Consider the following 24,463-nt stretch of genomic DNA (forward strand, 5'->3'; position numbering starts at 1 on the left):
ACACCCTGCCCGAGGGCCCGAGACACACTGCCCGAGACATGCTGCCCAAGACACACTGTCAGAGTCACATTGCCCGAGACACACTGCCCGAAACACACTGCCCGAAACACACGGTCTGAGACACACTGCCCGAGACACACTGACCGAGACACACTGCCCGAGACACACTGCCCGAAACACACTGTCTGAGACACACTGCCTGAGACACACTGCCCGAGAAACACTGCCCGAGACACACTGCCCGATAAACACTGCCTGAGACACACTGCCCGAGACACACTGCCCGAGTGCCCGAGACACACTGACCGAGACACACTGCCCGAGACACATTGCCCGAAACACACTGTCTGAGACACACTGCCTGAGACACACTGCCCGAGAAACACTGCCCGAGACACACTGCCCGATAAACACTGCCTGAGACACACTGCCCGAGACACACTGCCCGAGTGCCCGAGACACACTGCCCGAGACACGCTGCCCGAGACACACTGCCCGAGACACAATGCCTGAGACACACTGCCTGAGACACACGGCCTGAGACACACTGCCCGGCACGCAGTGCCCGAGACACACTGCCCGTTACACACTGCTCGAGATCTCAATACACACTGCCTGAGACACACTGCCCGAGACACACTGCCCGAGACACACTGCCCGAGACATGCTGCCCGAGACACACTGCTCGAGATCCCGAGACACACTTCTCGAGACACACTGCCCGAACACACTGCTCGAGGGCCAGAGACACAATGCCCGAGACATGCTGCCCAGGCACACTGCCCGAGACACACTGCCCGAGACACACTGCCCGAGACACACTGCCTGAGACATGTTGCCCGAGACACACTGCCTGAGACACACTGCCTGAGACACACTGCCTGAGGGCCCGAGACACATTGCCCAAGACACACTGCCCGAGACACACTGCCCGAGACACACTGTCCGAGACACGCTGCCCAAGACACAGTGCCCCAGAAACACTGCCCGAGATACGCCGCCCGATGGCACGAGACACATTGCCCGAGACACACTTCCCGAGACACACTGCCTGAGACACACTGCCTGAGACACCTTGCCTGAGACACACTGCCCGAGGGCCCGAGACACAATGCCCGAGACACGCTGCCCGAGACACACTGTCAGAGACACATTGCCTGAGACACACTGTCCAAAACACACTGCCCGAGACACACTGCCCGAGACACGCTGCCCGAGACACGCTGCCCGAGACACACTGCCTGAGACACACTGCCCGAGACACACTGCTCGAGGGCACGAGACACACTGCCCGAGAAACACTGCCCGAGACACACTGCCCGATAAACACTGCCTGAGACACACTGCCCGAGACACACTGCCCGAGTGCCCGAGACACACTGCCCGAGACACGCTGCCCGAGACACACTGCCCGAGACCCACTGCCTGAGACACACTGCCCGAGACACACTGCCCGAGACACACTGCCCGAGACACACGGCCCGAGACACACTGCCCGAGACACGCTGACCGAGACACACTGCCCGAGACACACTGCCCGAAACACACTGCCTGAGACACACTGCCTGAGACACACTGCCCGAGAAACACTGCCCGAGACACACTGCCCGATAAACACTGCCTGAGACACACTGCCCGAGACACACTGCCCGAGTGCCCGAGACACACTGCCCGAGACACGCTGCCCGAGACACACTGCCCGAGACACAATGCCTGAGACACACTGCCTGAGACACACGGCCTGAGACACACTGCCCGGCACGCAGTGCCCGAGACACACTGCCCGAGACACACTGCCCGAGACACACTGCCTGAGACACACTGCCCGAGACACACTGCCTGAGACACACTGCCCGAGACACATTGCTCGAGGGCACGAGACACACTGCCCGAGAAACACTGCCCGAGACACACTGCCCGAAAAACACTGCCCGAGACAGATTGCCTAAGACACGCTGCCCGAGTTACATTGCCCGAGACACTCTGCCCGAGACACGCTGCACGAGACACGCTGCCCGAGACACACTGCCCAAGACACACTGCCCGAGACACACTGCCCGCAACACACTGCCTGAGACACACTGCCCGAGACACACTGCCCGAGACACACTGCCCGAGACACACTGCCTGAGACACACTGCCCGAGACACACTGCCCGAGACACACTGCCCAAGACACACGGCCTGAGACACACTGCCCGGGACGCAGTGCCCAAGACACACTGCCCGAGACACACTGCCCGAGACACACTGCCCGAGACACAATGCCTGAGACACACTGACCGAGACACAATGCCTGAGACACACTGCCCGAGACACACTGCTCGAGGGCACGAGACACACTGCCCGAGAAACACTGCCCGAGACACACTGCCCGAGACACACTGCCCGAGACACACTGCACGAGACACACTGCACGAGACACGCTGCCCGAGACACGCTGTCAGAGACACATTGCCCGAGACACACTGCCCGAAACACACTGCCCGAGACACACTGCCGAGACACACTGCCCGAGACACACTGCCCGAGACACACTGATCGAGATCTCGATACACACTGCCCGAGACACACTGCCCGAGACACACTGCCCGAGACACACTGCCCGAGACACACTGCTCGAGATCTCGAGACACACTGCCTGAGACACACTGCCCGAGACACACTGCCCGAGACACACTGCTCGAGGGCCAGAGACACAATGCCCGAGACATGCTGCCCAGGCACACTGCCCGAGACACACTGCCCGAGACACATTGCCCGAGACACACTGCCCGAGGGCCCAAGACACACTGCCCGAGACACGCTGCCCGAGACACACTGTCAGAGACACATTGCCCGAGACACACTGCCCGAGACACACTGCCTGAGACACACTGCCCGAGACACACTGCCCAAGACACACTGCCCGAGACACACAGCCTGAGACACACTGCCCGGGACGCAGTGCCCGAGATACACTGCCCGAGACACACTGCCCGAGACACACTGCCCGAGACACACTGCCTGAGACACACTGCCCGAGACACACTGCTCGAGACACACTGCCCGAGACACACTGCCTGAGACACACTGCCCGAGACACACTGCTCGAGGGCACGAGACACACTGCCCGAGAAACACTGCCCGAGACACACTGCCCGAAAAACACAGCCCGAGACAGATTGCCTAAGACACGCTGCCCGAGTTACATTGCCCGAGACACTCTGCCCGAGACACGCTGCCCGAGACACGCTGCCCGAGACACACTGCCCAAGACACACTGCCCGAGACACACTGCCCGCAACACACTGCCTGAGACACACTGCCCGAGACACACTGCCCGAGACACACTGCCCGAAACACACTGCCTGAGACACACTGCCCGAGACACACTGCCCGAGACACACTGCCCAAGACACACGGCCTGAGACACACTGCCCGGGACGCAGTGCCCAAGACACACTGCCCGAGACACACTGCCCGAGACACATTGCCCGAGACACAATGCCTGAGACACACTGCCCGAGACGCACTGCTCGAGGGCACGAGACACACTGCCCGAGAAACACTGCCCGAGACACACTGCCCGAGACACACTGCCCGAGACACACTGCACGAGACACACTGCACGAGACACGCTGCCCGAGACACACTGCCCGAACAGACTGCTCGAGGGTCAGAGACACAATGCCCGAGACATGCTGCCCAGGCACACTGCCCGAGACACACTGCCCGAGACACATTGCCCGAGACACACTGCCCGAGACACACTGCCCGAAACACACTGCCTGAGACACACTGCCCGAGACACACTGCCCGAGACACACTGCCTGAGACACACTGCCCGAGACACACTGCCCGAGACACACTGCCCAAGACACACTGCCCAAGACATACGGCCTGAGACACACTGCCCGGGACGCAGTGCCCAAGACACAATGCCTGAGACACACTGCCCGAGACACACTGCTCGAGATCTCGATACACACTGCCTGAGACACACTGCCCGAGACACACTGCCCGAGACACACTGCCCGAGAAATGCTGCCGAGACACACTGCTCGAGATCCCGAGACACACTTCTCGAGACACACTGCCCGAACACACTGCTCGAGGGCCAGAGACACAATGCCCGAGACATGCTGCCCAGGCACACTGCCCGAGACACACTGCCCGAGACACATTGCCCGAGACACACTGCCCGTGACACACTGCCCGAGACACACTGCCTGAGACACGTTGCCCGAGACACACTGCCTGAGACACACTGCCTGAGACACACTGCCCGAGGGCCCGAGACACATTGCCCGAGACACACTGCCCGAGACACACTGCCCGAGACATACTGTCCGAGACACGCTGCCCAAGACACAGTGCCCCAGAAACACTGCCCGAGATACGCCGCCCGAGGTTACGAGACACATTGCCCGAGACACACTTCCCGAGACACACTGCCTGAGACACACTGCCTGAGACACCTTGCCTGAGACACACTGCCCGAGGGCCCGAGACACAATGCCCGAGACACGCTGCCCGAGACACACTGTCAGAGACACATTGCCTGAGACACACTGTCCAAAACACACTGCCCGAGACACGCTGCCCGAGACACGCTGCCCGAGACACACTGCCTGAGACACACTGCCCGAGACACACTGCTCGAGGGTACGAGACACACTGCCCGAGAAACACTGCCCGAGACACACTGCCCGATAAACACTGCCTGAGACACACTGCCCGAGACACACTGCCCGAGTGCCCCAGACACACTGCCCGAGACACGCTGCCCGAGACACACTGTCAGAGACACATTGCCCGAGACACACTGCCCGAAACACACTGCCCGAGACACACTGCCCGAGACACACTGCCCGAGACACACTGCTCGAGATCTCGAGACACACTGCCTGAGACACACTGCCCGAGACACACTGCCCGAGACACACTGCTCGAGGGCCAGAGACACACTGCCCGAAACACACTGCCCGAGACACACTGCCCGAGACACACTGCCCGAGACACACTGCTCGAGATCTCGAGACACACTGCCTGAGACACACTGCCCGAGACACACTGCCCGAGACACACTGCTTGAGGGCCAGAGACACAATGCCCGAGACATGCTGCCCAGGCACACTGCCCGAGACACACTGCCCGAGACACATTGCCCGAGACACACTGCCTGAGACACGTTGCCCGAGACACACTGCCTGAGACACACTGCCTGAGACACACTGCCCGAGAGCCTGAGACACACTGCCCGAGACACGCTGCCCGAGACACACTCCCCGAGGGCCTGAGACACATTGCCCGAGACACACTGCCCGAGACACACTGCCTCAGACACACTGCCTCAGACACACTGTCCGAGACACGCTGCCCAAGACACAGTGCCCCAGAAACACTGCCCGAGATACGCCGCCCGAGGGCACGAGACACGTTGCCCGAGACACACTGCCCAAGACACACTGCCTGAGACATACTGCCTGAGATACACTGCCCAATACACATTGCCGGAGACACACTGCCCGAGACACGCTGCCAGAGACACACTGTCAGAGACACATTGCCCGAGACACACTGCCCGAGACACACTGCCTGAGACACACTGCCCGAGACACACTGCCCAAGACACACTGCCCGAGACACACAGCCTGAGACACACTGCCCGGGACGCAGTGCCCGAGATACACTGCCCGAGACACACTGCCCGAGACACACTGCCCGAGACACACTGCCCGAGACACACTGCCTGAGACACACTGCCCGAGACACACTGCTCGAGACACACTGCCCGAGACACACTGCCTGAGACACACTGCCCGAGACACACTGCTCGAGGGCACGAGACACACTGCCCGAGAAACACTGCCCGAGACACACTGCCCGATAAACACTGCCTGAGACACACTGCCCGAGACATGTTGTCCGAGTGCCCGAGACACACTGCCTGAGACACGCTGCCCGAGTTACACTGCCCGAGACACTCTGCCCGAGACACACTGCCTGAGACACACTGCCTGAGACACACTACCTGAGACACACTGCCCGAGGGCCCGAGACACACTGCCCGAGACACGCTGCCCGAGACACACTGCCCGAAACACACGGCCAGAGACACACTGCCCGAGACACACGGCCCGAGACACGCTGCCCGAGTCACGCTGCCCGAGACACACTGCCCGAGACACACTGCCCGAGACACACTGCCCGGGACGCAGTGCCCGAGACACACTGCCCGAGACACACTGCCCGAGACACAATGCCCGAGACACAATGCCCGAGACACACTGCCTGAGACACACTGCCCGAGACACACTGCCTGAGACACACTGCCCGAGACACACTGCTCGAGGGCACGAGACACACTGCCCGAGAAACACTGCCCGAGACACACTGCCCGAGACACATTGCCCGAGTGCCCGGGACACACTGCCCGAGACATGCTGCCCGAGACACACTGCCCGAGACACACTGCCCGAGACACACTGCCCGAGACACACTGCCCGAAACACACTGACACACTGCCCGAGACACACTGCCCGAGACACACTGCCTGAGACACGTTGCCCGAGACACACTGCCTGAGACACACTGCCTGAGACACACTGCCCGAGAAACACTGCCCGAGACACACTGCCCGATAAACACTGCCTGAGACACACTGCCCGAGACACATTGCCCGAGTGCCCGAGACACACTGCCCGAGACACGCTGCCCGAGACACACTGCCCGAGACACAATGCCTGAGACACACTGCCTGAGACACACGGCCTGAGACACACTGCCCGGCACGCAGTGCCCGAGACACACTGCCCGTTACACACTGCTCGAGATCTCAATACACACTGCCTGAGACACACTGCCCGAGACACACTGCCCGAGACACACTGCCCGAAACACACTGCCTGAGACACACTGCCCGAGACACACTGCCCGAGACACACTGCCTGAGACACGTTGCCCGAGACACACTGCCTGAGACACACTGCCTGAGACACACTGCCCGAGGGCCTGAGACACACTTTGAGACACACTGCCCGAGACACACTGCTCGAGGGCACGAGACACACTGCCCGAGACACACTGCTCGAGAAACACTGCCCGAGACACACTGCCCGAGACACACTGCCCGAGACACACTGCCCGAGGGCGCGAGACACAATGCGCGGGACACATTGCCTGAGTCACACTGCCTGAGACACACTGCCTGAGACACACTACCTGAGACACCCTGCCCGAGGGCCCGAGACACACTGCCCGAGACATGCTGCCCAAGACACACTGTCAGAGTCACATTGCCCGAGACACACTGCCCGAAACACACTGCCCTAAACACACGGTCTGAGACACACTGCCCGAGACACACTGACCGAGACACACTGCCCGAGACACACTGCCCGAAACACACTGTCTGAGACACACTGCCTGAGACACACTGCCCGAGAAACACTGCCCGAGACACACTGCCCGATAAACACTGCCTGAGACACACTGCCCGAGACACACTGCCCGAGTGCCCGAGACACACTGCCCGAGACACGCTGCCCGAGACACACTGCCCGAGACACAATGCCTGAGACACACTGCCTGAGACACACGGCCTGAGACACACTGCCCGGCACGCAGTGCCCGAGACACACTGCCCGTTACACACTGCTCGAGATCTCAATACACACTGCCTGAGACACACTGCCCGAGACACACTGCCCGAGACACACTGCCCGAGACATGCTGCCCGAGACACACTGCTCGAGATCCCGAGACACACTTCTCGAGACACACTGCCCGAACACACTGCTCGAGGGCCAGAGACACAATGCCCGAGACACACTGCCCGATAAACACTGCCTGAGACACACTGCCCGAGACACACTGCCCGAGTGCCCGAGACACACTGCCCGAGACACGCTGCCCGAGACACACTGCCCGAGACCCACTGCCTGAGACACACTGCCCGAGACACACTGCCCGAGACACACTGCCCGAGACACACGGCCCGAGACACACTGCCCGAGACACGCTGACCGAGACACACTGCCCGAGACACACTGCCCGAAACACACTGCCTGAGACACACTGCCTGAGACACACTGCCCGAGAAACACTGCCCGAGACACACTGCCCGATAAACACTGCCTGAGACACACTGCCCGAGACACATTGCCCGAGTGCCCGAGACACACTGCCCGAGACACGCTGCCCGAGACACACTGCCCGAGACACAATGCCTGAGACACACTGCCTGAGATACACGGCCTGAGACACACTGCCCGGCACGCAGTGCCCGAGACACACTGCCCGAGACACACTGCCCGAGACACACTGCCTGAGACACACTGCCCGAGACACACTGCCTGAGACACACTGCCCGAGACACACTGCTCGAGGGCACGAGACACACTGCCCGAGAAACACTGCCCGAGACACACTGCCCGAAAAACACTGCCCGAGACAGATTGCCTAAGACACGCTGCCCGAGTTACATTGCCCGAGACACTCTGCCCGAGACACGCTGCCCGAGACACGCTGCCCGAGACACACTGCCCAAGACACACTGCCCGAGACACACTGCCCGCAACACACTGCCTGAGACACACTGCCCGAGACACACTGCCCGAGACACACTGCCTGAGACACACTGCCCGAGACACACTGCCCGAGACACACTGCCCAAGACACACGGCCTGAGACACACTGCCCGGGACGCAGTGCCCAAGACACACTGCCCGAGACACACTGCCCGAGACACACTGCCCGAGACACAATGCCTGAGACACACTGACCGAGACACAATGCCTGAGACACACTGCCCGAGACACACTGCTCGAGGGCACAAGACACACTGCCCGAGAAACACTGCCCGAGACACACTGCCCGAGACACACTGCCCGTTACACACTGCTCGAGATCTCAATACACACTGCCTGAGACACACTGCCCGAGACACACTGCCCGAGACACACTGCCCGAGACATGCTGCCCGAGACACACTGCTCGAGATCCCGAGACACACTTCTCGAGACACACTGCCCGAACACACTGCTCGAGGGCCAGAGACACAATGCCCGAGACATGCTGCCCAGGCACACTGCCCGAGACACACTGCCCGAGACACATTGCCCGAGACACACTGCCCGTGACACACTGCCCGAGACACACTGCCTGAGACACGTTGCCCGAGACACACTGCCTGAGACACACTGCCTGAGACACACTGCCCGAGGGCCCGAGACACATTGCCCGAGACACACTGCCCGAGACACACTGCCCGAGACATACTGTCCGAGACACGCTGCCCAAGACACAGTGCCCCAGAAACACTGCCCGAGATACGCCGCCCGAGGTTACGAGACACATTGCCCGAGACACACTTCCCGAGACACACTGCCTGAGACACACTGCCTGAGACACCTTGCCTGAGACACACTGCCCGAGGGCCCGAGACACAATGCCCGAGACACGCTGCCCGAGACACACTGTCAGAGACACATTGCCTGAGACACACTGTCCAAAACACACTGCCCGAGACACGCTGCCCGAGACACGCTGCCCGAGACACGCTGCCCGAGACACACTGCCTGAGACACACTGCCCGAGACACACTGCTCGAGGGTACGAGACACACTGCCCGAGAAACACTGCCCGAGACACACTGCCCGATAAACACTGCCTGAGACACACTGCCCGAGACACACTGCCCGAGTGCCCCAGACACACTGCCCGAGACACGCTGCCCGAGACACACTGTCAGAGACACATTGCCCGAGACACACTGCCCGAAACACACTGCCCGAGACACACTGCCCGAGACACACTGCCCGAGACACACTGCTCGAGATCTCGAGACACACTGCCTGAGACACACTGCCCGAGACACACTGCCCGAGACACACTGCTCGAGGGCCAGAGACACACTGCCCGAAACACACTGCCCGAGACACACTGCCCGAGACACACTGCCCGAGACACACTGCTCGAGATCTCGAGACACACTGCCTGAGACACACTGCCCGAGACACACTGCCCGAGACACACTGCTTGAGGGCCAGAGACACAATGCCCGAGACATGCTGCCCAGGCACACTGCCCGAGACACACTGCCCGAGACACATTGCCCGAGACACACTGCCTGAGACACGTTGCCCGAGACACACTGCCTGAGACACACTGCCTGAGACACACTGCCCGAGAGCCTGAGACACACTGCCCGAGACACGCTGCCCGAGACACACTGCCCGAGGGCCCGAGACACATTGCCCGAGACACACTGCCCGAGACACACTGCCTCAGACACACTGCCTCAGACACACTGTCCGAGACACGCTGCCCAAGACACAGTGCCCCAGAAACACTGCCCGAGATACGCCGCCCGAGGGCACGAGACACGTTGCCCGAGACACACTGCCCGAGACACACTGCCTGAGACATACTGCCTGAGATACACTGCCCAATACACATTGCCGGAGACACACTGCCCGAGACACGCTGCCAGAGACACACTGTCAGAGACACATTGCCCGAGACACACTGCCCGAGACACACTGCCTGAGACACACTGCCCGAGACACACTGCCCAAGACACACTGCCCGAGACACACAGCCTGAGACACACTGCCCGGGACGCAGTGCCCGAGATACACTGCCCGAGACACACTGCCCGAGACACACTGCCCGAGACACACTGCCCGAGACACACTGCCTGAGACACACTGCCCGAGACACACTGCTCGAGACACACTGCCCGAGACACACTGCCTGAGACACACTGCCCGAGACACACTGCTCGAGGGCACGAGACACACTGCCCGAGAAACACTGCCCGAGACACACTGCCCGATAAACACTGCCTGAGACACACTGCCCGAGACATGTTGTCCGAGTGCCCGAGACACACTGCCTGAGACACGCTGCCCGAGTTACACTGCCCGAGACACTCTGCCCGAGACACACTGCCTGAGACACACTGCCTGAGACACACTACCTGAGACACACTGCCCGAGGGCCCGAGACACACTGCCCGAGACACGCTGCCCGAGACACACTGCCCGAAACACACGGCCAGAGACACACTGCCCGAGACACACGGCCCGAGACACGCTGCCCGAGTCACGCTGCCCGAGACACACTGCCCGAGACACACTGCCCGAGACACACTGCCCGGGACGCAGTGCCCGAGACACACTGCCCGAGACACACTGCCCGAGACACAATGCCCGAGACACAATGCCCGAGACACACTGCCTGAGACACACTGCCCGAGACACACTGCCTGAGACACACTGCCCGAGACACACTGCTCGAGGGCACGAGACACACTGCCCGAGAAACACTGCCCGAGACACACTGCCCGAGACACGTTGCCCGAGTGCCCGGGACACACTGCCCGAGACACGCTGCCCGAGACACACTGCCCGAGACACACTGCCCGAGACACACTGCCCGAGACACACTGCCCGAAACACACTGACACACTGCCCTAGACACACTGCCCGAGACACACTGCCTGAGACACGTTGCCCGAGACACACTGCCTGAGACACACTGCCTGAGACACACTGCCCGAGAAACACTGCCCGAGACACACTGCCCGATAAACACTGCCTGAGACACACTGCCCGAGACACATTGCCCGAGTGCCCGAGACACACTGCCCGAGACACACTGCCCGAGACACACTGCCCGAGACACAATGCCTGAGACACACTGCCTGAGACACACGGCCTGAGACACACTGCCCGGCACGCAGTGCCCGAGACACACTGCCCGTTACACACTGCTCGAGATCTCAATACACACTGCCTGAGACACACTGCCCGAGACACACTGCCCGAAACACACTGCCTGAGACACACTGCCCGAGACACACTGCCCGAGACACACTGCCTGAGACACGTTGCCCGAGACACACTGCCTGATACACAATGCCCGAGACACAATGCCCGAGACACACTGCCTGAGACACACTGCCCGAGACACACTGCCTGAGACACACTGCCCGAGACACACTGCTCGAGGGCACGAGACACACTGCCCGAGAAACACTGCCCGAGACACACTGCCCGAGACACGTTGCCCGAGTGCCCGGGACACACTGCCCGAGACACGCTGCCCGAGACACACTGCCCGAGACACACTGCCCGAGACACACTGCCCGAGACACACTGCCCGAAACACACTGACACACTGCCCGAGACACACTGCCCGAGACACACTGCCTGAGACACGTTGCCCGAGACACACTGCCTGAGACACACTGCCTGAGACACACTGCCTGAGACACACTGCCCGAGGGCCTGAGACACACTTTGAGACACACTGCCCGAGACACACTGCTCGAGGGCACGAGACACACTGCCCGAGACACACTGCTCGAGAAACACTGCCCGAGACACACTGCCCGAGACACACTGCCCGAGACACACTGCCCGAGGGCGCGAGACACAATGCGCGGGACACATTGCCTGAGTCACACTGCCTGAGACACACTGCCTGAGACACACTACCTGAGACACCCTGCCCGAGGGCCCGAGACACACTGCCCGAGACATGCTGCCCAAGACACACTGTCAGAGTCACATTGCCCGAGACACACTGCCCGAAACACACTGCCCTAAACACACGGTCTGAGACACACTGCCCGAGACACACTGACCGAGACACACTGCCCGAGACACACTGCCCGAAACACACTGTCTGAGACACACTGCCTGAGACACACTGCCCGAGAAACACTGCCCGAGACACACTGCCCGATAAACACTGCCTGAGACACACTGCCCGAGACACACTGCCCGAGTGCCCGAGACACACTGCCCGAGACACGCTGCCCGAGACACACTGCCCGAGACACAATGCCTGAGACACACTGCCTGAGACACACGGCCTGAGACACACTGCCCGGCACGCAGTGCCCGAGACACACTGCCCGTTACACACTGCTCGAGATCTCAATACACACTGCCTGAGACACACTGCCCGAGACACACTGCCCGAGACACACTGCCCGAGACATGCTGCCCGAGACACACTGCTCGAGATCCCGAGACACACTTCTCGAGACACACTGCCCGAACACACTGCTCGAGGGCCAGAGACACAATGCCCGAGACACACTGCCCGATAAACACTGCCTGAGACACACTGCCCGAGACACACTGCCCGAGTGCCCGAGACACACTGCCCGAGACACGCTGCCCGAGACACACTGCCCGAGACCCACTGCCTGAGACACACTGCCCGAGACACACTGCCCGAGACACACTGCCCGAGACACACGGCCCGAGACACACTGCCCGAGACACGCTGACCGAGACACACTGCCCGAGACACACTGCCCGAAACACACTGCCTGAGACACACTGCCTGAGACACACTGCCCGAGAAACACTGCCCGAGACACACTGCCCGATAAACACTGCCTGAGACACACTGCCCGAGACACACTGCCCGAGTGCCCGAGACACACTGCCCGAGACACGCTGCCCGAGACACACTGCCCGAGACACAATGCCTGAGACACACTGCCTGAGATACACGGCCTGAGACACACTGCCCGGCACGCAGTGCCCGAGACACACTGCCCGAGACACACTGCCCGAGACACACTGCCTGAGACACACTGCCCGAGACACACTGCCTGAGACACACTGCCCGAGACACACTGCTCGAGGGCACGAGACACACTGCCCGAGAAACACTGCCCGAGACACACTGCCCGAAAAACACTGCCCGAGACAGATTGCCTAAGACACGCTGCCCGAGTTACATTGCCCGAGACACTCTGCCCGAGACACGCTGCCCGAGACACGCTGCCCGAGACACACTGCCCAAGACACACTGCCCGAGACACACTGCCCGCAACACACTGCCTGAGACACACTGCCCGAGACACACTGCCCGAGACACACTGCCTGAGACACACTGCCCGAGACACACTGCCCGAGACACACTGCCCAAGACACACGGCCTGAGACACACTGCCCGGGACGCAGTGCCCAAGACACACTGCCCGAGACACACTGCCCGAGACACACTGCCCGAGACACAATGCCTGAGACACACTGACCGAGACACAATGCCTGAGACACACTGCCCGAGACACACTGCTCGAGGGCACAAGACACACTGCCCGAGAAACACTGCCCGAGACACACTGCCCGAGACACACTGCCCGTTACACACTGCTCGAGATCTCAATACACACTGCCTGAGACACACTGCCCGAGACACACTGCCCGAGACACACTGCCCGAGACATGCTGCCCGAGACACACTGCTCGAGATCCCGAGACACACTTCTCGAGACACACTGCCCGAACACACTGCTCGAGGGCCAGAGACACAATGCCCGAGACACACTGCCCGATAAACACTGCCTGAGACACACTGCCCGAGACACACTGCCCGAGTGCCCGAGACACACTGCCCGAGACACGCTGCCCGAGACACACTGCCCGAGACCCACTGCCTGAGACACACTGCCCGAGACACACTGCCCGAGACACACTGCCCGAGACACACGGCCCGAGACACACTGCCCGAGACACGCTGACCGAGACACACTGCCCGAGACACACTGCCCGAAACACACTGCCTGAGACACACTGCCTGAGACACACTGCCCGAGAAACACTGCCCGAGACACACTGCCCGATAAACACTGCCTGAGACACACTACCCGAGACACATTGCCCGAGTGCCCGGGACACACTGCCCGAGACACGCTGCCCGAGACACACTGCCCGAGACACAATGCCTGAGACACACTGCCTGAGACACACGGCCTGAGACACACTGCCCGGCACGCAGTGCCCGAGACACACTGCCCGAGACACACTGCCCGAGACACACTGCCCGAGACACAATGCCTGAGACACACTGCCCGAGACACAATGCCTGAGACACACTGCCCGAGACACACTGCTCGAGGGCACGAGACACACTGCCCGAGACACACTGCCCGAGACACACTGCCCGAGACACACTGCACGAGACACACTGCACGAGACACGCTGCCCGAGACACGCTGTCAGAGACACATTGCCCGAGACACACTGCCCGAAACACACTGCCCGAGACACACTGCCGAGACACACTGCCCGAGACACACTGCCCGAGACACACTGATCGAGATCTCGAAACACACTGCCCGAGACACACTGCCCGAGACACACTGCCCGAGACATGCTGCCCGAGACACACTGCTCGAGATCCCAAGACACACTTCTCGAGACACACTGCCCGAACAGACTGCTCGAGGGTCAGAGACACAATGCCCGAGACATGCTGCCCAGGCACACTGCCCGAGACACACTGCCCGAGACATATTGCCCGAGACACACTGCCCGAGACACACTGCCCGAAACACACTGCCTGAGACACACTGCCCGAGACACACTGCCCGAGACACACTGCCTGAGACACACTGCCCGAGACACACTGCCCGAGACACACTGCCCAAGACACACTGCCCAAGACACACGGCCTGAGACACACTGCCCGGGACGCAGTGCCCAAGACACACTGCCCGAGACACACTGCCCGAGACACACTGCCCGAGACACAATGCCTGAGACACACTGCCCGAGACACACTGCTCGAGATCTCGATACACACTGCCTGAGACACACTGCCCGAGACACACTGCCCGAGACACACTGCCCGAGACATGCTGCCCGAGACACACTGCTCGAGATCCCGAGACACACTTCTCGAGACACACTGCCCGAACACACTGCTCGAGGGCCAGAGACACAATGCCCGAGACATGCTGCCCAGGCACACTGCCCGAGACACACTGCCCGAGACACATTGCCCGAGACACACTGCCCGTGACACACTGCCCGTGACACACTGCCTGAGACACGTTGCCCGAGACACACTGCCTGAGACACACTGCCTGAGACACACTGCCCGAGGGCCCGAGACACACTTCTCGAGACACACTGCCCGAACACACTGCTCGAGGGCCGGAGACACAATGCCCGAGACATGCTGCCCAGGCACACTGCCCGAGACACACTGCCCGAGACACATTGCCCGAGACACACTGCCCGTGACACACTGCCCGAGACACACTGCCTGAGACACGTTGCCCGAGACACACTGCCTGAGACACACTGCCTGAGACACACTGCCCGAGGGTCCGAGACACATTGCCCGAGACACACTGCCCGAGACACACTGCCCGAGACACACTGTCCGAGACACGCTGCCCAAGACACAGTGCCCCAGAAACACTGCCCGAGATACGCCGCCCGAGGGCACGAGACACATTGCCCGAGACACACTTCCCGAGACACACTGCCTGAGACACACTGCCTGAGACACCTTGCCTGAGACACACTGCCCGAGGGCCCGAGACACAATGCCCGAGACACGCTGCCCGAGACACACTGTCAGAGACACATTGCCTGAGACACACTGTCCAAAACACACTGCCCGAGACACGCTGCCCGAGACACGCTGCCCGAGACACGCTGCCCGAGACACACTGCCCGAGACACACTGCTCGAGGGCACGAGACACACTGCCCGAGAAACACTGCCCAAGACACACTGCCCGATAAACACTGCCTGAGACACACTGCCCGAGACACACTGCCCGAGTGCCCCAGACACACTGCCCGAGACACGCTGCCCGAGACACACTGTCAGAGACACATTGCCCGAGACACACTGCCCGAAACACACTGCCCGAGACACACTGCCCGAGACACACTGCCCGAGACACACTGCTCGAGATCTCGAGACACACTGCCTGAGACACACTGCCCGAGACACACTGCCCGAGACACACTGCTCGAGGGCCAGAGACACACTGCCCGAGACATGCTGCCCAGGCACACTGCCCGAGACACACTGCCCGAGACACATTGCCCGAGACACACTGCCTGAGACACGTTGCCCGAGACACACTGCCTGAGACACACTGCCCGAGGGCCCAAGACACACTGCCCGAGACACGCTGCCCGAGACACACTGTCAGAGACACATTGCCCGAGACACACTGCCCGAGACACACTGCCTGAGACACACTGCCCGAGACACACTGCCCAAGACACACTGCCCGAGACACACAGCCTGAGACACACTGCCCGGGACGCAGTGCCCGAGATACACTGCCCGAGACACACTGCCCGAGACACACTGCCCGAGACACACTGCCCGAGACACAATGCCTGAGACACACTGCCCGAGACACACTGCTCGAGACACACTGCCCGAGACACACTGCCTGAGACACACTGCCCGAGACACACTGCTCGAGGGCACGAGACACACTGCCCGAGAAACACTGCCCGAGACACACTGCCCGAAAAACACAGCCCGAGACAGATTGCCAAAGACACGCTGCCCGAGTTACATTGCCCGAGACACTCTGCCCGAGACACGCTGCCCGAGACACGCTGCCCGAGACACTCTGCCCAAGACACACTGCCCGAGACACACTGGCCGAGACACGTTGCCCGAGTGCCCGAGACACACTGCCTGAGACACGCTGCCCGAGACACACTGCCCGAGGGTGCGAGACACACTGCCGGGACACATTGCCTGAGACACACTGCCTGAGACACACTGCCCGAGACACACTGTCCGAGACACACTGCCCGAGGGTGCGAGACACACTGCTCGGGACACATTGCCTGAGACACACTGCCTGAGACACACTGCCCGAGACACACTGCCTGAGACACACTGCCCGGGACACATTGCCCGAGACACACTGCCTGAGACACACTGCCCGAGGGCCCGAGACACACTGCCCGAGACACACTGCCCGAGACATGCTGCTCGAGATCCCGAGACACACTTCTCGAGACACACTGTCCGAACACACTGCTCGAGGGCCAGAGACACCTTGCCCAAGACACACTGCCCGTGACACACTGCCCGAGACACACTGCCTGAGACACGTTGCCCGAGACACACTGCCTGAGACACACTGCCCGAGGGCCTGAGACACACTGCCCAAGACACGCTGCCCGAGACACACTGCCTGAGACACGCTGCCCGAGACACACTGCCCGAAACACACTGCGCGAGACACACTGCCCGAGACACACGGCCTGAGACACACTGCCCGAGGGCCTGAGACACACTGCCCGAGACACACTGCCTGAGACACACTGCCTGAGACACACTGCCCAAGGGCCTGAGACACACTGCCCGAGACACACTGCCCGAAACACACTGCCTGAGACACGCTGCCCGAGACACACTGCCCGAGACACACTGCCCGAGACACACGGCCTGAGACACACTGCCCGATCGCAGTGCGCGAGACACACTGCCCGAGACACACTGCCTGAGACACACTGCCTGAGACACACTGCTCGAGGGCACGAGACACACTGCCCGATAAACACTGCCCGAGACACACTGGCCGAGACACGTTGCCCGAGTGCCCGAGACACACTGCCTGAGACACGCTGCCCGAGTTACACTGCCCGAGACACACTGCCCGAGACACGCTGCACGAGACACACTGCCCGAGACACACTGCCCGAGACACTTTGCCCGAGACACTTTGCCCGAGTCAGGCTGCCCGAGACACGCTGCCCGAGAGCCCGAGACACACTGACCGCGACACACTGCTCGAGGGCTCGAGACACACTGCCCGAGACACACTGCTCGAGGGCACGAGACACACTGCCCGAGACACACTGCCCGAGACACACTGCCCGAGACACACTGCCCGAGGGCGCGAGACACACTGCCCGAGACACACTGCCCGAGGGCGCGAGACACACTGCCCGGGACAGATTGCCTGAGACACACTGCCTGAGACACACTGCCCGAGACACACTGCCTGAGACACACTGCCCGGGACACATTGCCCGAGACACACTGCCTGAGACACACTGCCTGAGACACACTGCCCGAGACACACTGCCTGAGACACACTGCCCGAGACACGCTGCCCGAGACACACTGTCAGAGACACATTGCCCGAGACACACTGCCCGAAACACACTGCCTGAGACACACTGCCCGAGACACACTGCCCGAGACACACTGCCCGAGACACGCTGCCCGAGACACACTGCTCGAGGGCACGAGACACACTGCCCGAGAAACACTGCCCGAGACACACTGCCCAATAAACACTGCCCGAGACACACTGCCTGAGACACGCTGCCCGAGTTACACTGCCCGAGACACTCTGCCCGAGACACACTGCCCGAGACACGCTGCCCGAGACACACTGCCCGAGACACACTGCCCGAAACACACTGCCCGAGACACACTGCTCGAGACACACTGCCCGAAACACACTGCCTGAGACACGCTGCCCGAGACACACTGCCTGAGACACACTGCCCGAGACACACTGCCCAAGACACACTGCCCAAGACACACTGCCCGGGACGCAGTGCCCGAGACACACTGCCCGAGACAAACTGCCCGAGACACAATGCCTGTGACACACTGCCCGAGACACACTGCCTGAGACACACTGCCCGAGACACACTGCTCGAGGGCACGAGACACACTGCCCGAGAAACACTGCCCGAGACACACTGCCCGATAAACACTGCCCGAGACACACTGCCTGAGACACGCTGCCCGAGTTACACTGCCCGAGACACACATCCCGAAACACACTGCCCGAGACACACTGCCCGAGACACACTGCCCGAGACACGCTGCCCGAGACACACTGCTCGAGAGCACGAGACACACTGCCCGAGAAACACTGCCCGAGACACACTGCCCAATAAACACTGCCCGAGACACACTGCCTGAGACACGCTGCCCGAGTTACACTCCCCGAGACACTCTGCCCGAGAATCACTGCCCGAGACACGCTGCCCGAGACACACTGCCTGAGACACACTGCCCGAAACACACTGTCTGAGGCACACTGCCCGAGACACACTGCCCGAGACACACTGCCTGAGACACACTGCCTGAGACACACTGCCCGAGACACGCTGCCCGAGACACACTGTCAGAGACACATTGCCCGAGACACACTGCCCGAAACACACTGCCTGAGACACGCTGCCCGAGACACACTGCCCGAGACACACTGCCCGAGACACGCTGCCCGAGACACACTGCTCGAGGGCACGAGACACACTGCCCGAGAAACACTGCCCGAGACACACTGCCCAATAAACACTGCCCGAGACACATTGCCCGAGACACGCTGCCCGAGACACACTGCCCGAGACACACTGCTCGAGACACACTGCCCGAAACACACTGCCTGAGACACGCTGCCCGAGACACACTGCCCGAGACACACTGCCCGAGACACACTGCCCAAGACACACTGCCCAAGACACACTGCCCGGGACGCAGTGCCCGAGACACACTGCCCGAGACAAACTGCCCGAGACACAATGCCTGTGACACACTGCCCGAGACACACTGCTCGAGACACACTGCCCGAGACACACTGCCTGAGACACACTGCCCGAGACACACTGCTCGAGGGCACGAGACACACTGCCCGAGAAACACTGCCCGAGACACACTGCCCGAAAAACACAGCCCGAGACAGATTGCCAAAGACACGCTGCCCGAGTTACATTGCCCGAGACACTCTGCCCGAGACACGCTGCCCGAGACACGCTGCCCGAGACACTCTGCCCAAGACACACTGCCCGAGACACACTGGCCGAGACACGTTGCCCGAGTGCCCGAGACACACTGCCTGAGACACGCTGCCCGAGACACACTGCCCGAGGGTGCGAGACACACTGCCGGGACACATTGCCTGAGACACACTGCCTGAGACACACTGCCCGAGACACACTGTCCGAGACACACTGCCCGAGGGTGCGAGACACACTGCTCGGGACACATTGCCTGAGACACACTGCCTGAGACACACTGCCCGAGACACACTGCCTGAGACACACTGCCCGGGACACATTGCCCGAGACACACTGCCTGAGACACACTGCCCGAGGGCCCGAGACACACTGCCCAAGACACACTGCCCGAGACATGCTGCTCGAGATCCCGAGACACACTTCTCGAGACACACTGTCCGAACACACTGCTCGAGGGCCAGAGACACCTTGCCCAAGACACACTGCCCGTGACACACTGCCCGAGACACACTGCCTGAGACACGTTGCCCGAGACACACTGCCTGAGACACACTGCCCGAGGGCCTGAGACACACTGCCCAAGACACGCTGCCCGAGACACACTGCCTGAGACACGCTGCCCGAGACACACTGCCCGAAACACACTGCGCGAGACACACTGCCCGAGACACACGGCCTGAGACACACTGCCCGAGGGCCTGAGACACACTGCCCGAGACACACTGCCTGAGACACACTGCCTGAGACACACTGCCCAAGGGCCTGAGACACACTGCCCGAGACACACTGCCCGAAACACACTGCCTGAGACACGCTGCCCGAGACACACTGCCCGAGACACACTGCCCGAGACACACGGCCTGAGACACACTGCCCGATCGCAGTGCGCGAGACACACTGCCCGAGACACACTGCCTGAGACACACTGCCTGAGACACACTGCTCGAGGGCACGAGACACACTGCCCGATAAACACTGCCCGAGACACACTGGCCGAGACACGTTGCCCGAGTGCCCGAGACACACTGCCTGAGACACGCTGCCCGAGTTACACTGCCCGAGACACACTGCCCGAGACACGCTGCACGAGACACACTGCCCGAGACACACTGCCCGAGACACTTTGCCCGAGACACTTTGCCCGAGTCAGGCTGCCCGAGACACGCTGCCCGAGAGCCCGAGACACACTGACCGCGACACACTGCTCGAGGGCTCGAGACACACTGCCCGAGACACACTGCTCGAGGGCACGAGACACACTGCCCGAGACACACTGCCCGAGACACACTGCCCGAGACACACTGCCCGAGGGCGCGAGACACACTGCCCGAGACACACTGCCCGAGGGCGCGAGACACACTGCCCGGGACAGATTGCCTGAGACACACTGCCTGAGACACACTGCCCGAGACACACTGCCTGAGACACACTGCCCGGGACACATTGCCCGAGACACACTGCCTGAGACACACTGCCTGAGACACACTGCCCGAGACACACTGCCTGAGACACACTGCCCGAGACACGCTGCCCGAGACACACTGTCAGAGACACATTGCCCGAGACACACTGCCCGAAACACACTGCCTGAGACACACTGCCCGAGACACACTGCCCGAGACACACTGCCCGAGACACGCTGCCCGAGACACACTGCTCGAGGGCACGAGACACACTGCCCGAGAAACACTGCCCGAGACACACTGCCCAATAAACACTGCCCGAGACACACTGCCTGAGACACGCTGCCCGAGTTACACTGCCCGAGACACTCTGCCCGAGACACACTGCCCGAGACACGCTGCCCGAGACACACTGCCCGAGACACACTGCCCGAAACACACTGCCCGAGACACACTGCTCGAGACACACTGCCCGAAACACACTGCCTGAGACACGCTGCCCGAGACACACTGCCTGAGACACACTGCCCGAGACACACTGCCCAAGACACACTGCCCAAGACACACTGCCCGGGACGCAGTGCCCGAGACACACTGCCCGAGACAAACTGCCCGAGACACAATGCCTGTGACACACTGCCCGAGACACACTGCCTGAGACACACTGCCCGAGACACACTGCTCGAGGGCACGAGACACACTGCCCGAGAAACACTGCCCGAGACACACTGCCCGATAAACACTGCCCGAGACACACTGCCTGAGACACGCTGCCCGAGTTACACTGCCCGAGACACACATCCCGAAACACACTGCCCGAGACACACTGCCCGAGACACACTGCCCGAGACACGCTGCCCGAGACACACTGCTCGAGAGCACGAGACACACTGCCCGAGAAACACTGCCCGAGACACACTGCCCAATAAACACTGCCCGAGACACACTGCCTGAGACACGCTGCCCGAGTTACACTCCCCGAGACACTCTGCCCGAGAATCACTGCCCGAGACACGCTGCCCGAGACACACTGCCTGAGACACACTGCCCGAAACACACTGTCTGAGGCACACTGCCCGAGACACACTGCCCGAGACACACTGCCTGAGACACACTGCCTGAGACACACTGCCCGAGACACGCTGCCCGAGACACACTGTCAGAGACACATTGCCCGAGACACACTGCCCGAAACACACTGCCTGAGACACGCTGCCCGAGACACACTGCCCGAGACACACTGCCCGAGACACGCTGCCCGAGACACACTGCTCGAGGGCACGAGACACACTGCCCGAGAAACACTGCCCGAGACACACTGCCCAATAAACACTGCCCGAGACACATTGCCCGAGACACGCTGCCCGAGACACACTGCCCGAGACACACTGCTCGAGACACACTGCCCGAAACACACTGCCTGAGACACGCTGCCCGAGACACACTGCCCGAGACACACTGCCCGAGACACACTGCCCAAGACACACTGCCCAAGACACACTGCCCGGGACGCAGTGCCCGAGACACACTGCCCGAGACAAACTGCCCGAGACACAATGCCTGTGACACACTGCCCGAGACACACTGCCTGAGACACACTGCCCGAGACACACTGTTCGAGGGCACGAGACACACTGCCCGAGAAACACTGCCCGAGACACACTGCCCGATAAACACTGCCCGAGACACACTGCCTGAGACACGCTGCCCGAGTTACACTGCCCGAGACACTCTGCCCGAGACACACTGCCCGAGACACGCTGCCCGAGACACACTGCCCGAGACACACATCCCGAAACACACTGCCCGAGACACACTGCCCGAGACACACTGCCCGAGACACGCTGCCCGAGACACACTGCTCGAGGGCACGAGACACACTGCCCGAGAAACACTGCCCGAGACACACTGCCCAATAAACACTGCCCGAGACACAGTGCCTGAGACACGCTGCCCGAGTTACACTCCCCGAGATACTCTGCCCGAGAATCACTGCCCGAGACACGCTGCCCGAGACACACTGCCTGAGACACACTGCCCGAAACACACTGTCTGAGGCACACTGCCCGAGACACACTGCCCGAGACACACTGCCCGAGACACACTGCCCGAGACACACGGCCTGAGACACACTGCCCGGGACGCAGTGCCCGAGACACACTGCCCGAGACACAATGCCTGTGACACACTGCCCGAGACACACTGCCTGAGACACACTGGCCGAGACACGATGCCCGAGTGCCCGAGAAACACTGCCTGAGACACGCTGCCCGAGTTACACTGCCCGAGACACACTGCCCGAGACACGCTGCACGAGACACACTGCCCGAGACACACTGCCCGAGACACACTGCCCGAGACACACAGCCCGAGGCACATTGCCCGAGTCAGGCTGCCCGAGACACGCTGCCCGAGACACACTGCCCGCGACACACTGCTCGAGGGCTCGAGACACACTGCCCTAGACACACTGCTCGAGGGCACGAGACACACTGCCCGAGACACACTGC

Source organism: Pristiophorus japonicus, chromosome 17 (genome assembly GCF_044704955.1).
Source record: "Pristiophorus japonicus isolate sPriJap1 chromosome 17, sPriJap1.hap1, whole genome shotgun sequence".
NCBI lineage: Eukaryota > Metazoa > Chordata > Chondrichthyes > Pristiophoridae > Pristiophorus > Pristiophorus japonicus.